The sequence below is a fragment of the Numida meleagris genome, chromosome 4 (genome assembly GCF_002078875.1).
Source record: "Numida meleagris isolate 19003 breed g44 Domestic line chromosome 4, NumMel1.0, whole genome shotgun sequence".
NCBI classification, from domain to species: Eukaryota; Metazoa; Chordata; class Aves; order Galliformes; family Numididae; genus Numida; species Numida meleagris.
The window spans coordinates 75854069-75870454 of record NC_034412.1 but is presented as its reverse complement, the minus strand read 5'-3'; the positions used below and the strand labels follow the sequence as shown (position 1 = coordinate 75870454).

Sequence of the window (16386 nt, the reverse complement as noted above, 5' to 3'; positions counted from 1 at the left end):
TTAAGTCAGGAATAAAACTACAGAAGGAATATAAATTTAGAAAAGGAGTTTTATTTTGATTCACTTATGCCTACACAGTAAAATAAAAATTCAAATCAGGATGCATTTTTTTAATGAAATATTCAAAGAATGGCTTACTTTTGTCCAGTTATGTAGTATTTTCCTGAAAAGATTTTTCACTAAGTTGAAAGGAAAATGCCCACTAGATCTTGCAGAAGTAATCATCATTTCTTTACATGTTTCTAGACTATTAGAAAGTAGGTTGTAATGAGTGAGATCACTGGAAATTAGTTATTAACACTGGCCTTTTGGTTGGCATCTCTTAACTAGACCTTAAGGTTATTTATGCAGTTTCACTGTTTCTTTCCGATGACTGCATTTTAATTACTGCTCGTGTCACCAAAAGTCTTTGAATTTCCTTTAACTGAACCAAACCAGGGCACGATGAGGCTTCAGCCCATACACATGCTAGGACCACATTCCTCTTCCCATGTTTCTTTTTCAGCTAAAAACAAATGCTGGAAGCCCAGGGGGTGATTGTTTCCCATTTGAACAGGGCCCTGTGAAAGATTTTGGGGTGCCCAAGGTACATGAGTTGTTTCAGAAGTATACTTCTATGGAATCGGAAAATTAGCCCTTTTTCATCTACATATTTAAATATTTTATTCTAAGTTGCACATGTTCATCCTTGCTAGTGCATGCAGAGAAGTCACTGATAAAGTGATGCCAATTAAACAATTTGTACACACTTTTACATGTTGTGACAAGCATCTAGTGGCTGTTGCTGTAGACCTTATACGAAACTAAAATAAGTACAGATCAGTTATCATCTAGGTAATTAGCTTGAATAACATTTTTATTTCTTCATTGATATAACAATTTATCTATATATTAACAAAATACAATTGTATAGTCAGATTTACTTTGCTCTTGTACACTGTATATTACAATAGTCACTTTCTCAGCTTTTGAATGAGTGCAAGCATGAATGCTGCCCAATCCCTAGGATATTACAACACTATCTTTCAGTAAATCATACCTAGGTAAGAATGACAGCAAACCCTGAGACGTGATGTTCTGTCCACATAATGAGCTGTAAGTACAGAGCACTTAGGTGGGTGTTCTTTGTCCTGGAAATGATGTGAATTTTCCTGCTAAAATGTAACTTTCATGATGATAACTATACACAAAATCCTCTGTGTGGCTGTTCAGCACAAAGTTTAGACCGCACTTAGACTGTTTGGTGAAGGGCTTTAATTATGTGAAGGTCTGGGGTACGCTTTGCACTGTAATGATTTCACCCAGTGGGAATGTTGATTTTCACATATTATCCTATTAACATACCTCTCTCCAGGGTTTATTTGCTTCCGTGCAATATAGCATGAACGTAGCTAGACTGCCTTCAGACATGACTTGGTTCGTATGCAACCAGTGCAAAAATCACTACTCTTTGGAGCTTTGTGGATTATTCCTATGTATAGTTTTCCATATTGGCTCTTGTACATTTTTATTATAGTTTATGCCCACGAATATTGCATACAATCCTTTAACTCAGGAGATTCTTACCAGTGATGTGTTAATCAGAGTCATTAATCAGCAACTTGTCCTGCATCAGTACATGCTAGTATTTGTGCATGGAAAAACGCAAATGGCTATATTCCCTCCAGATGGGAGATGGATGGTAAAGATAACAAAAACTGAGCAGAGGAGCAGAAATTAAAAGCTGGGTTTCTTCTTCTGTTTGAGAAAATCGATCACTTTTATACAGCCTGAAGGGATGAGGTAAGAGAATGTGAAAGATATTTGAGCGATGGCAAAAAGTGGAACTTTCTCTCAATCCAAACACTGCTTTGGCTGGGCACAATGTTCTCGTGAACTGTCTTCTGCAACATCAAACTAACCTCATCTCATCCCTTTAGTCCTAGGCTTGTCTGACAGTAAAGATGAGAATATCAAATATGGTGTCTGCTGTGCAGATATTGCAAGGCACCACTGGGGCCTCAGTTGAGAGAGAAGCAGTTCTTACCAAAAAGGTCCCATTTCGAGCGTATTGCTGTCGCCCCAGGGACTGCTCCATCCCACAGGTATGGGGAACTAACAGCCAGCCTGGCACAGGGCAGGCACTCAGGCTGAGGGTGCAGCATGCAGTGAAGCAGCAGAAAATATTAAAATAGTAAGCAAGCATCACTGCTGTTTTGACGTAAATGTAGTCTAGGCTTTTTTGTGATTGTGCCAGATCTAGAATCGCTGACTCTTGTCACAGTGAGGTGCTGTCTATGGGAATGATTGGACTGATTAGTTTGTTGTTTGTTGTTTTATTGCAGCGTATTAGTGTAGCACGTAGCACCCTACAGGCACAAATTACAGTTTTTGCTATGGTCATAAAACATCACAATCCAAATTTCAAAGGTATTAGGCAGGTATCCAGTGTTAGATCCACCTCTTGTTAGGAAGAGTCTCTCTTCCAACTTGCCCTACCCCAGTTCCCTGTGAGCTAAGCTCTCCCCACCCTGAATCACAGCGCTAATTAAGAAAGTTTTGGCTAATTATGTTTCATACTGCTGCTTAGGTTGACCTAATTTGTGCTTGGCAGGCTCTGTAAGGAAGGTTAGTCAGACAGAACAAGGCACCGTGTTGCCGTAAACAACGCAATGAGGTGATATCTGGGCAATCTAAAATACGCATTTGTATCTCTTCAAAGGTTAAAGTGCAAAATGATTTTTGTTGTTGTTAATTTTATAAGCAACTTCTCCAGCAAAATTAAATGGTGTATTTGTTGTAGCAGAAGTAGTGTTTGAGCTCTGTGCTGAAAACTGGTGAATCATTTCCTGTTTGCTGCATTGTCGCCTCATGGCTTTCCCCAGGCACGGGGAGTTCTGTTGCTCAAACCAATCCACAGAGCGCATCTGGACATTGAGTTCCATCTGTTGTCCCAGATCCCTCTTGGCTGTGGGGCCATACGCCATGTGTGCGGCCTGTTGCGTGCCAGTGTCGACATGGTGGCCAGGGATGGTAGTGGAAGGAGCCGGGAAGGGGTGGGCCTGGCTCCACCCAGCCCTGCCTTTCCTGCAAACCTGTGTCGGGGAGGTGGCACTGCCTCCATGATGGAGATGGCTTGATGAAGCTTGCCTCATCAACATTAAAGAATGTTGTGTATTATAACTTATGGGAGAAAAGGGAGATCTAAATCCTTTCCTTGCTCACCTGACATTTAAATTCCATTCTCAGTTCAGCACAGCAATCTCTGGCAGTTCACACCCCCACACAAAATGTTACTGAAGGCTGACCAGCAGTGACACAACTGCATTAGCAGGGACAAAGTCCATACAAGCGATTACCTGCATGACTGCCCTTGTGTCACACGAAGGTATAAAGATATCACGCTTGGAGTAACTTACTGCTCACTTTGCTGAAGCGTTGCTGGAAGCTCAAAGGCAAAAACATAGTCACAGAAATACTGGTCAAAAGATGCCTGTGAAGGCCATCAACTCCAGCTTTCCTCCTCAAGCAGACTGCTGTTTGATCAGGTCAGCTGAGACATTGTTGAGTCCTAGAAACATCCACAGGCTGAGGCTCCACAGCCTCTCCAGGTTCTTCCAGTGCTGCGCTACCCTCCTAGTGATAATTGTTTTTTGTAATGTCCATTCTGAACTTCCAGTTTGTGGCTATACCCCACTGTACCCCTGTCATGGTTTTGTGATTTTCGGTTATTGGTACTCCACATCATAATATCATGTAGTGGATATACCTGGTTCTCAGAAGAGAAGGACTACTACAGTCCCCACGGTACTTTGCTCCTCTGTTACCATTTTCCAGCCAGAGGGAAAAGATAAAATCTCGCAGTATAAAAACTTGCACATCACGAGACCTCGTCCCTTTTTCCGCCGTCTCTCGTCTTGGCAGCAACCCGCTCTCCAGCCATCTTATCGTCGGTAGTAGAGTAAGGCCTACCTTGATTTTGGGACATTCTCTCTCTCTGTATTGGATTTATCAGCTTAAATTGTAATTATATTGTATTATAGTGTGTTGTTTTGCATTCCGATATCTTATTTAGTAAATTAGTTTGTTTCTCCTCAGATTGTTGCTGCTGTTCTTTGCTCTCAGGGCCATCTCCTTACCCTTTTCCCCTTTTCCCTTTTCCCAGGGCATGGGCCCGTGGGTCCTCCGTCCCCTTTGTCATGGAACCGGGCCAAACGCCTGTAAACCGTTGACAACCCCATATTATACCACCTGCCATCTCTAAGAGAGGAGTTTGGTTTTCTCACTTGGTTCTGACAGCGTTAAAATCATCACTAAAGCCAATACATCCTCTGTCCAGCCCTCTCCCTTCGTCAGCATAGGCCATCATTTCATCACAGAGTGCAGTCAGGTTTGTCAAGGAGGACTTGCCCTTTGTAAATCTGCACTGACTGTTCCTGATTACATTTACATCCATACATGCCTGGAGATGATTTTCAGGACAAGATCCATAATCTTTCCAGGGACTGAGGTGCATACTCCTCCTTGCTTTGCTTAACAATGGACACAACATTTGCCTTTTTCGAGTAAGAATCAGAGACCTCCCTTCCCCAGAAGGGAACAGCAGTTGTGTAGTAACTTATCTAAAAGCCTCTCACATGTACCACGTGTTATACATGCTCTATAGACCTCCATCACTTCAAAACCATTCCTGATGTTAGTCAAGATATCAGTATTCCCTTTTCCCTTGTAGAGTGCATGATCTATGTATTTTATTTTTTTCATTTGGACACATCCATCCATTTGGAACATGAATAAGAGCCACTGAAAGTGGGAATGATTATGCAGACAGAAAATTAATACAGGGTGATGGGGAGCACTGACTAGCTTCTTTTCACTGAAAAAAAAACACTTAAAATTTCAGCCTTTAAGACATGTTTCAAAATCTAGCTATTTGTTCATGTTATTTTTCTATAGAAACATTGCACTTTTTCTCCTTTTCGGAGGGGGAAGGCTTGGGGAGGAATATAGACTGTTCTGTTCAGTGCTTTTGCAATCAAATTGCCAAAACATACTTTACGCCTTTTTGAGTACTAGCAATAGATGTTTATGATAGGAGCATTTTCTAAATTAAAGCAAATGAACTTAATGACTGTTATGCTTTACTCAAGTTTAATTCTGCCTCCCAAAATGCAGAGTTTACTTAATAGGATTTAATTAATGCTTTGGACATGCAGAATGCATACATACATTATACAGTTCAGTGTAAAACATGAGGAAATATTGTTCATATGACTTCATCCTGGAGCTCATATATCACATAATAACAACTGCTGAATAACAGTTGACATATGAGAATATACATCGTCACAGCATTTTTTATATAACAGGCTTTTTCCTTAAGCCTTTTAAGTCTCAAATATGGTTCCTAACTCTTCTACTTGATGTACGTCTGATGTAAATCTTGGTCAAACTGTTGCTTCTTTTCTCTATTCTTTCCATTCCTTCTGAAGTCTGAAATCACATATCTGATATGAGAACTATAAAAAGTGAAATTACAGGGGCTGACGAGGCAATCAATCATATTTACTCAGGTTGTCTTCGTAAATAGGCTTCCCTCTGACAAATCAGCTGTGAAATTGGCTAATGGAATTAAATGAAATGGACGTGGAAAGTCTGTTCTGTTCTTTGTATATCACCTAGGTTTTTGCTTAGAGAGTCACTTTGATAACACACGTGTAGAGGTTCTGTGGAGGTATGTGCTAAGCAAGACACCAAAAATTAACTGCCAGCTTTCCATTACTCACCCTTCAGAATTGTTTTAATCCAATGTTGTAGTGTTCTCCTCCCTGAACTCCCGGTGTGCTGTCCTGCCCCATGCACACTCTTTTTTCAAGTCACAGTAAAATTGTGAGATGATGGCAGAAGCAAAGCTGCACTTCGCATATATGCGAGGAAAACAGAAGATTTCTGCAGTGCTGTAGAAATAGCACAAACAGTATGCACATGGACATATGTGGATTAAGTATGGGGAACTTACTCGAGATCAGTGTTCTCTTGGTGGCCCTCAGAGCAGCTCCAAGAGCCGAGTACCAGTGAAGGCAAGTGGCTGGAAAGCAGGTATTGAGAGCCTTTGTATTTCCTTAGTGGCAGTGGAAGGAGAAAAGCCTTCTTTGAAACCCACTGAGCAGCAGCCAGGGTACATGTGGTAGCCTGCAGAGCACTCCATAGCCAGTTTTAGACCACCGCTCTGACAGTGCTGTGACAGGCTCATCACCTGTGCCACCAGTCAGCCCCTGCAGCAGCAGCAGAAGGGCCAAGGTCCGGAACTGACAGCCCCCAGCGTGAATATTCTTTGTGCTAACAGTGCTAGGTCATCCCTACATCTGTGCAGACAACTAGTAAAAACTTAGTGCTCTGAATTTTTATCTTCATTCTTGTATCTTTTTTGTTACTTGATCCAAAGTCAGATTATTTGTGTTAATTGCACATTAGAATAAAATTGCAGGTACTGCCCTGCCTCTTACACAGCAGTGTGTGGACTGGCATTCACTGCTGACCTGACACATTCATACCAGTGAGTTGAAACCAGTGGATCTATTCACAGAATAGTATATTACTCAATTAAGGGCAGAAGGGCAAGGAAGGAGCGCGTGCAAAGCTCAGTTTCCTACACACCAGCTTAATGGCTGGGAAGATACACACAGGAACAAGTAAATTTGTTTTCAACAGCTTTTTTCTCCGGGTGATTAGATGGGGAGAGACAGGTTTGTTCCTAGCAAACCATTTCTCTCTCTTTTCAAAAACAGTACACAACATCTAAGAAACATAACTGATTGGACATGCCCTGTAGGAGATAAATCCTTCCTACCCTTGTAAGCCAACAAAATCTGTATTTTTCATCTCAGACCAATAGGATGAAGCAGTCTGGATGCTCGGGGCCAGCACCTCACCACATGTAACCAAAGCAGCTCTTCTCCAGGCAGCAGAGCAGTGCCAGCTGTGCCACTTGAGATCAGATCTCCAAACCTCCGTACGTGTCAGTCTGCCTATAGGAGCCATCTGAAGTTACCTGCTTAAAGAAGAACGCCTTCAGAACTTGTGCAGAAAACATATTCTGCCAAAAATTTGCCCTTGTCAGGAATCACAAAACCAGGGGTCTTTGCAAGAATGACTTTTACTCGGGCCTCTTGCGTAACACAGTCCAGAAAATGTCATCAGCACTTCCTCAATTAACTGCAGTGCATTGTACTTTAACCTGGTTTTGCTTATCTAGATTCCAGATATCTATGCTAATATCTACAATTACTGTTTTATGTATTACAATGTCTTACAAGCAGGTACAAACAGAAAAACCATACAACACAGACTGTTCTGTCTGTAAAACAGCATCCCATCCAAAAAATTCCCATGTAGGCACTGCAAATCTTTTAAAACATTAAATGATATTATGTTTTTGAAGTTCACATTGCTTTAGCACATTGATCCACTCAAATACAACCAACAGACGCAGTTCAAAAGAGCGGTCCTTCCCATTTTTCATAACCAGGGCTTTGCCTGTTCAGCCATTTGAGACACCCAACAAGCTCTGGCTGCAGGAGGCTGACTGGCCTCTGGTCTCAGCCCTCTCATGCCTTCCCCAGGCATGGTACATCCTGGTTTTCCAGAAGAGCACCATGGAGAATTGAAGACTGCCTAGCTCTGTGCTCCTTGAGTACAGGTCCAGCAGAGGGAAGGGGTGAGCCTGGTAACACTTCTCCATAAACACAAACCCTTTTGTCAGAGGAGAGTGGGACTGTGTCTCCCAGAAAGAAATAGCCAGTGGGATAGCACAGAAGCCAGGGAGGAGTTTAGCCCCACCTGTGCACTCAGTTTAATGCCAGGCTACATCCACCAACCCACAACAATTCATTGGAGGATCAGGTGCTGACCTGACAAAAGCCAGCAGGGTTTGCTGATCCAGCATCATAAAACAGCACACATTGACAGCATTGTACGTAACATCTGAAAACTCTGAAAATATGTGTCAGCACACATCTTAACACATAGATAATGTTTAAATACCATCCCCCAGAACAGAAAAAAAAAAAGTGAAATGAAGTCAAAATTCTGGGTTTTAGCTATTAAATTTTCTCATCTGTTGTTTACTTGTTTCCAGTTATCCATGGTCTTTTAACAGCTCAGTTGGCAGCACAGGTAAGCAACAGCATTGCAATGGCTTGTAAGTGCAGACAGTTTGGTATTAGGAATATCATACACATACCTATTTCAGTGTTTGGCCCTGGTTTCTTTGCTGCCCTGGTTTACTGCTGACCATCAAGCTCTGGAACTTCCCAAAGTGCAGGCATCCACAGGGACTGCTGCACAGAGTTATCACAGGACATCCTGGCTGCCTCTTCCTCCAGCATTTCCATGGTCCAAGCATATGTTTGATATATGGAAAGGTCTGTGGTGGAAAGAGAAGGTAAAATGAGATTATTCTGTTTTCACTACTCCAGCATGTCTGATAATCAGGATTTATCAGTCCTTTGTACTTAAAATCTGAAATTATATATTATACAATAATATAACCCTGGGTTGTTGGGCATGGATGTGTTGTGATACATCACGCAAACCATATATCATTTACCTGGTAGACCATAAGGACTAGAACACTAATCCCTTTAAGTGGTGACCTTACAGACTTCCGATGTGACTTGTGTCTGGATGACAGCTGTGCATGTGAGCAAAACCTCTGCTCTCAGCGTCAAGCACTGCATGGGAAGACTCCAGCAGCTGGACAGGTGAGACAAGCGCTCTCTGTCTCACAGAATCATCATATGGCTTGTGTTGGAAGGGATCTTAACGATCACTGAGTTCCAACCCCCTGCTGTGGGCAGCGTTGGCAACCACTAGATCAAGCACCCAGGCTACCTCATAAGTCTTGGTAATACAGTTCAGAAATGGCACTAATCCCAGCAAGAGATACACAGTCACTGAGAACATAAAAAAAAAGTCTGTAGTCGTAAAGAGCCGCACAGGTAACACTGGTAGCTGTGCACAGTGAGATGAACAGCACTGATCAAAGGCCGTGAGATAATGACTGATAAAGCTGTGCTGCCCTTTTACAGCCAGGAGGAGGATAGCTATTTAAACTGTTCTCAAGAAGTAAACTTCACTCAGTAAGGGAAAATCTTCAATAAAGTCTTATAAAATATATATATATATAAATCATCTGTTTAAAGTTTCACACTTACATGAATGAAAATCTGAAGTCAATAGCAGATTTTTTGTTAGAAAGTACTCTGCTTATATACCATGACGTTTCCTTATGATGGTATACCAGCCAACCATCTTCAAGAGGACTATGAGAGCCGAACATGAGGGCAGCTTAGCTTCTAGTGGAAAATATCTGAAGCACACTGCTCTAAGAAAATAGCATTCACAAGATGACATTTTGAATGTTTTCATAATCCATTCACACAGAAGGAGCATTCAGTAAGAATGTCGTGGCAGGGCTGCTCAGGGTACAAATCTCATTTCAGTGGTTCCTTTTGGGACCAGCCCTGTTCTGTTATGCTCCCCACCTCCCACTGCTGTATCCAAGCACAGGAGAAGCAGCTCTGCGCTGGGGCTTGGCTCAGTGGTAAAGGACAAAAGCCACATCCAGCCTGGGTAAGTCCATCTGGAAAATAACTAGAACATGACCAGAGATAAGTAGGTTAAATGACCAGAACACCATTAGAGCATATGATCTTTAATTACTACTTCCAGAACACTTTGATGTCCTTAGGGAGGGAGCATATAAAGTTCAAAATGAGTACTTAATAAGTGAGATTTTCAAAAGCATTTAAATAGCAAAGGAGTTCCAGAGACCGCTAAGTTCCATGGGGAACTTTGAAATTCCCCATCAAGATAATAAATACATGTCCCACTATTTGTTAAAAAGCCTTTCTTCTCCAGCGACAGTGTGTATTACTTATACACGTTTTGTAGTCATGTTTTTGTTCTCTGACTAACTGAAAGCATAGCCTCAGTGTATCTCTCTCTGTGTTGTGCAATAGCAGATTTGGAATTTGCATTTTTTAGATTACCAGACAATAAAAAAAAATAGAGATTGCATAGATATGCACCACCCTTCATTACAGGCAGTGATATTCTCTCCCACCCAGCCCTGCCCAGCCAACACAATATTGCACATATGCCTCCAGACAATGAGACTACCACACCTTTTGCCTCTAATTAAAATTATTAAGTCGAGAAGGAAAGAAATGCATCTTAGTCTGTGCTTGTTAGCCAAATGTCTCGATAAAACTGAACATGTTCTGCTGCTGCCCACCATCTGTTCTTATAAATACTTATTAAAAACACTGAACAGGAAAATAAATTTGTCATCACTGACTTTCAGGGATTTACACCAACTCTACCCTCAGCTTTGTCTTTAATGCAGACTAATAAGCATCTATGGAACACGATACATTTTTTTCCCATTAAAAATACTCTGCATTTGACAAATTTCAGTAGAAAAGATTCCAAACCAATGCATGTATGAAGCTGATTACTTCGAGGAATGAGGCCATATTTAATGAGGATGGTATTTTAATGGGGCAATCTTGCTTTTCCTCTCTTGACCCATTCCTTACGTATTCTCAATCTTTGCACTGCTGAAGAAGTCACCTACCACAGAAGCACTGCAACTCCCTGCCTTTCATCAAGAGCTAACTATTCAGGGGACTTCAGCCTTTGAAGCATCAAAAAATCTTATTAATGTTCCCTCACCGCTGGAAATACAACTATCTGCAAGAAAATATGCTTTTTCCGTTAATGAATTTTTTTAAAAAAACAAACATCAGACTTAACCATAGCACACAGTCCCATTGTGATTCTTCATCTATTACACCTGATAGAGTGAAGAAATCCCAGCTGATGCAATGCAGCCATTGATAAATAGGGGTTGACAAAAATGTCAGTGCTGTTTCTCACGTGGACTCCCCATTGAACTTTAGGCTTAATCATCACTCCCAGGTTCACATCAGGCTATTTTAATTAAATCGCCATCAGTGACTTCCATAGAATGTTATGGCCAGGTGCAGTGTTACAGCCAATAGTATTTGGAAATTGAAGGAAAAGGGGATTTTCCTGAGAACGGCGCTCATCTCTAGAACCACCATTCTTCAGTGCCTAAAAAACGGGTAAGTATCCTGCTGTTTGCAGGAAAAAGCGTGAGCTCTGTTTCCATAGTAATTGTTGTTGATTCTTACTTTTCCTAACAACTCTTCTGTCTTCTCACAGATAGCCCTCTCAGTCAAGACACAGTTCCCAGTACAGAATTGAGAATTCAACTTTACAAAAGAGATGAAGGAATAGTACCAGATATCAACATTATCAGGGTCAGAAGGGGCTCGTAGGTACAGGTACTAAATTCCCTGGGGCTCTACTTCAGACAGGACAGAGGCCACAGGTTTTTCAACAGGTTTTGGTGAGACAGAGGCTGAGCCAGGGCTGTTGAAGTAAATGCTGCTCAGCTGATACCGAACGACTTGTGGGCACATTGGTACTAATCCCATCAAAGACCAGCAACGTTCAAGTGGTGCAAGGCTGGGGCTGCGTGGGGCTGGTGCAGCTCTGTGAGGAGCAGTCGTGCCTTCTCCTAGGCCAGTGCTCTGCCAGAGGGGAAAGGGAGAACAAGGAGAGGGCTGAAACATACCTCATACCAACTGGAAGGGAGCGTGGTTGTTCTGCACTGCAGAGGCACAAGGCAGTCAAGAAGAACAGCAGCATGTCTTGAAATAATAACATGCATTATTGTTACATATGTAATAAATCGGTTCTAGCATACAGCATGAACAAAGAGTGCCTTTTCCACCATCTACAAACTCTCCACAGAAGCTGTTAGGAGTAGTTTTTTCCCTGCAGTGCCTGGTACCATCCATTTCAGGTTAGACTGGAAGTATTGTGAAAGAGGCTGTTGACTTGTTAACAAACCTGACTCTTTCAGGCTTCTGACTCCCTCACATTCAAATCCACAAAACTTCTCAGCATGTACTAATGCAGAGGTAACTGAGGATGTTATCTTATGAAAGACATTAGACTGGCTTCAAAATTCAGAAATGAAACTTTCCATCACCGCCAAGGCTGTTTTTATGCCAGCCAAGGTGAGAACAAAGAGAAAAAGTGAAGATGAAAGCAGGCACTAGATTACAACTGAGATGTGTTTCTGGTTTTTTTTTTTTCCTCTATGCATTTGGTTGGTGTTCTGTTTTTTTTCCCCTTCCCTCCCTTGTTTTCAGTGTCATCCAAAGTACATATTATAGCAAACGCTTTAAGCTATCCAAAACTTTCTGAAGGCAATAGGAAGGAATTACACTGGTTGCAAATATGTACTGGGTGTATATGGCCTTTTCTAAATAGAAGAACATGAGATGTTCCAAAGACAACTTAATATACTTTAGTAGCTTCACCCTATATCTTGTTACTGTAGTATATTGGCATCTCGGATTTTGTTTAGAGTTAATACTTTGTGTGTATACTTGTTGAGATTTTTAGTCAATCTTGTTTCAAAATTCTGAAAAGGAACAAACCACTGTCCTCTTCTAAAATCTCTGAAGTTTTGGAGTTCTTCCAGATTTCCATCCCAGAACCACAAAGCAAGAAGCTGGAAGTGCAGGAAGAGCATGGAATGAGGTTGGCATCTGTTTTCCCTTTATCTCCCTGAAGCAGGTAGCACTTTCTGATCTGAATTTCTAATTTAAAGATCAATTCATGGTTCTTTTCTATATCTATGCATAACACAAATATATGTATAAACATACAAATGTTTGCAAGTACATATGCATGAATATATATATATATTCACACATGGGTATGGAAGAATTGGAATCAAACACAATGTCCACAGCACCTTTTGGGCCAAAGAGTTACAACAGTGCACAGCTGCACAAGCTTCTAACAGAACTGCAAAACTTGGATAGATGTGAGCAGATCAAAACTATTCCGATCCATGTTTCTTGTTAGGACTGGAAATTGTCAGTTGGGCTCACAGAGATTTTTAATAAAAATTTCTTCAAATATCCTATTTTTGAAAAAGAATAATTATCAAATAGGACATTCTTCTGATTCAGCTCTTCTAAATGTTATGAGGCTATTATTTTACTCAACTTCTATCAGACAATAACAGGAGGAAAAGTAATACTAAAAGAGATTTTTTTTTCTTTTGTTGCTTTTGTTTGTTTTAAACTTTTCCTTCTCTCTCTCTTCCTGCCTTACTTTGTTATTCTGCAGCCTTTCAAAGTTCCCATATCTTTAGGATTACAGTGGAAACAGGAGTTTCAAGTAACGGCAGAGTAATTTCTGCTAATTTAGTTTTCCTTTTAGCCACTTAAATTTTTTACAAGGTGACAAAATGATTAGAAAAGTTAAAGAAGAGTGAAAGAAAAATGTGTGCATTTGTTTGTTGTAAAAGGGAAGAAAAAGCTCAACCTGCTGGCAATTACTTTCTTGTAGTTACTGAAAAAGAAAACATTAAAAGAGGGGAAAAAAAAAATCCAAACCTAAATCTATGAATGTTCAAACATTTTCACAAGTTAAAAAAGTTAAATACCCCGAATGGTTCCTTTTGGAGCCTTTATTTATTTACAGGTTTTCATCCTTTCTACCTTTGAATGCACAGATTTATTTTCTATCTTTTAAATGAGCATAATTAAACACAAACAACTGATCGGTGACAAGGGTTCAGCTTGGGACAACTTTGGTGCTTTCCCCTCCCAGCTTTCTGCCCTGATTTTCTCTGGGCAGTTTTTCCTCTGGCTCCAAGTCTAGCTCAGCAGCACACCGAGCTCTTTCACCATTGCAGTATGGAGGAAACAAGGATCAATTGCAATTTCCTTTAATGCACCTGTCTCTAATTTAGGGCAGCTCAGCAACTGTTCCTGAGCAGCTGTGGCACCTCTGCTGTGGAGGTGAGAACCTTGGAGAGAAGGGCAGGGCACATTTCCTGGCTAAAGTCAAGGGCACAAGGTGAGTACGTGAGCATGTGCTCTGCGCGGCATTAAGGAAATTTGAGGAGTAATGCACTTGGTGAAAAGCAAATAGGGCTTGGCAGTCTAAATATTTAGGGAGAATGTGAGAAGAAAAGGGGAGAGAGGGTGACACAAAGCCATTAAGTGAGGTCAGATTATTGCTCAGGTCTCAAATAGAATGCTTAGGAGGACATCCTATGTCTCAAAGATCTCAGCCATGAATGTTCTTGTCCTGTAGCAAGGTATGAAACAAAGCCATGGTCTCCTTGCTTTGAGACTTTAAAAATGAAAGAAGTAAGACTCAGCTGGTCATCTAGATTTAAATAATTAAGCACTTTGTTTATGTGTAGGACCAAAAGAATTAAATGCAGAAGAAGGGAATGTTCTTTGGAGATGCAGCTGATTATTTTTCTAATCTGATGTATCATCAGCAACCTAGATGCTACCCTTAGAAGGAATGCAGCCTTAACAGCACTTACCTTTGCTGTTTCTTTTTAAGGAGCTTTTGTTTTCTCCAACCGATATTTGAATTGTATTCAGTAGCTGACACATTTAATGATAAAATGACCATGTGTTGGTACAGGAAGCAACATAGGGTGTCATTCTGATTTAGAAAAGAAGACCAGAAGAATCAAATACCACTTCACGTTTCGGATCTTTGAAACAGCTTTGCTCATAATACCAAAAAAATAGAAAAGTAACTACATTTTCTATCTGATATTTTATTGCTGTTTTCTGGAGATAGCCTTCCTCTGAGTTTCTCCAGGTAAGCCAGTAATTCATCTTATTCTTCCAAGTATCAGAAACTAGCAAGTCTCTTGGAGCTCTTAAGGATGTTTGTCAGTGAGTTCTAGTTCACCAGCATGAGTTTAAGCAGTTTGTGAAGTGAGAGAGATGAGAACAAAACAGAATGCTAAGTCTTGTTATTAGGATAATTAATATACTCTGGACTGTAAATAATAAAGTTGCTATAGGAACTATTTAACAGTCAGATTCCCCCTCCATGTTTAGCATTGGTAAATTCTTGAGTATCACCAAGAGCAGAAAAGCAAAACCTGGAGTTGTGTCAGTGCTGAAGACTGGAGATCTGCAGCTCTCTAAAATAACAGACAAGACAAAGTGAAAAATGTGAGTCAGGCACTGGCAATTTCTGCCTCTCTAGGGAAACAATGCTGAAAATGATGGCTTCTCTCCTTCTCTGCCACCAGGTGCTGGCCAGCACTGAGATGCCAAACTAGATGCTGGTGCACCCACAAGATCTGATGTCTCTAGGAGATCGTGCAGGTCCAAGCAGCAGCACAAAGCACCATGAAGTCAAATGTAACATTAAAAATGCTTTCAGCGTGGTAAGTCAGGTAAGAGCATTTGTAATTGCGTGCTTTATTAATGTTGGGTTGGGTTTCTTTGAGGAGTTATAAAGTTCTGGCTCAAGAAGAAAAATGTAATACTGGAGACTGCATCTTTAAGTACTGAATCATCTCAGACAGAGTCTGAAGAACAGATTGCTACCAAGAGCTTGCATACGTTGTCAGCTGGACCTGTTATAGACAGGCTTGCTGTCAGGAGGACTGCAGTGTCTTGCTTTCACCACCAGTTTGTAATTCTTATCTGTGTTAATATAAGGGGACTTGGCCTGGTCATTTCTACATTCCAGATAATCTTTGTGAATTTCTCTGTGATTTTTTTATATCAAATACATCTAATTTTTCAAGTATCAGTAACTGGCAATAGAGAACATTTGGGAGCGAGCGTTGTCAGACTCAGCTGGCAGAGAACTGGCATTTATCCTTGCAGAAACGCATAGGAGAGGATCTGGTTGAACACTCTGTAGGAGGTGAGGTCCTGCTGAGACACAGGAAAGCAGCAATGTTGTGAGACATGCTGGCTTCTATTTGGAGCTCCACAATGTGTGCCTGGTAGCAGGAGAAAGGCCGCTATCTTGCTAGGCTCGCACTCGAGTTCTTCCTCTCATGAGCAGCTCCAGTGTCTTTAAGGGAAACACTTGTTCTAGGCAGCTGCTACTTTCACCAAGCCCACCATTCAACAGAGGCACGTCCCCCTCAGATTTATTTTTTGGGCTTCCAGCTTCTTTTAAGGGATCAAGCGTAGGAGGCAGCAAGGAGAAGGCCTTGCAGTCAAATTCTGCTATCCTCATCACAGGAATGGATAAAAATGAACGATTTTAAATGAATTATTCAGTCTTCTGCCATTTAGAATGAGTTTAATGAAAATTGATTTTTAGCTCAAATGCAGCAGTGTCTAAATGTGTGAGTTTGACAGGTCCAACATGGCCAAACTCGGCCCTGAGTGGTACAGTCAGTCCTTGAGAGACGCAAGCTGCTTCTGTGCAGCACCTCCTACGTGTCTGTGAAGAGCAGACATTGGTTTACTGGGTCTCATCAGCTCAGACTCAGCGAAGACCTTTCTGGAC

General features: G+C 41.1%; 1 long non-coding RNA gene across 1 annotated transcript; it reads right to left on the bottom strand.

The window, feature by feature from the left end:
- Nucleotides 4120–12616, bottom strand: LOC110399037. The gene is made up of 3 exons (XR_002438845.1): nt 8588–12616; nt 8222–8404; nt 4120–7030 (listed from the first exon to the last, which is right to left on the bottom strand). It is a non-coding gene; the product is annotated as an uncharacterized LOC110399037 (long non-coding RNA).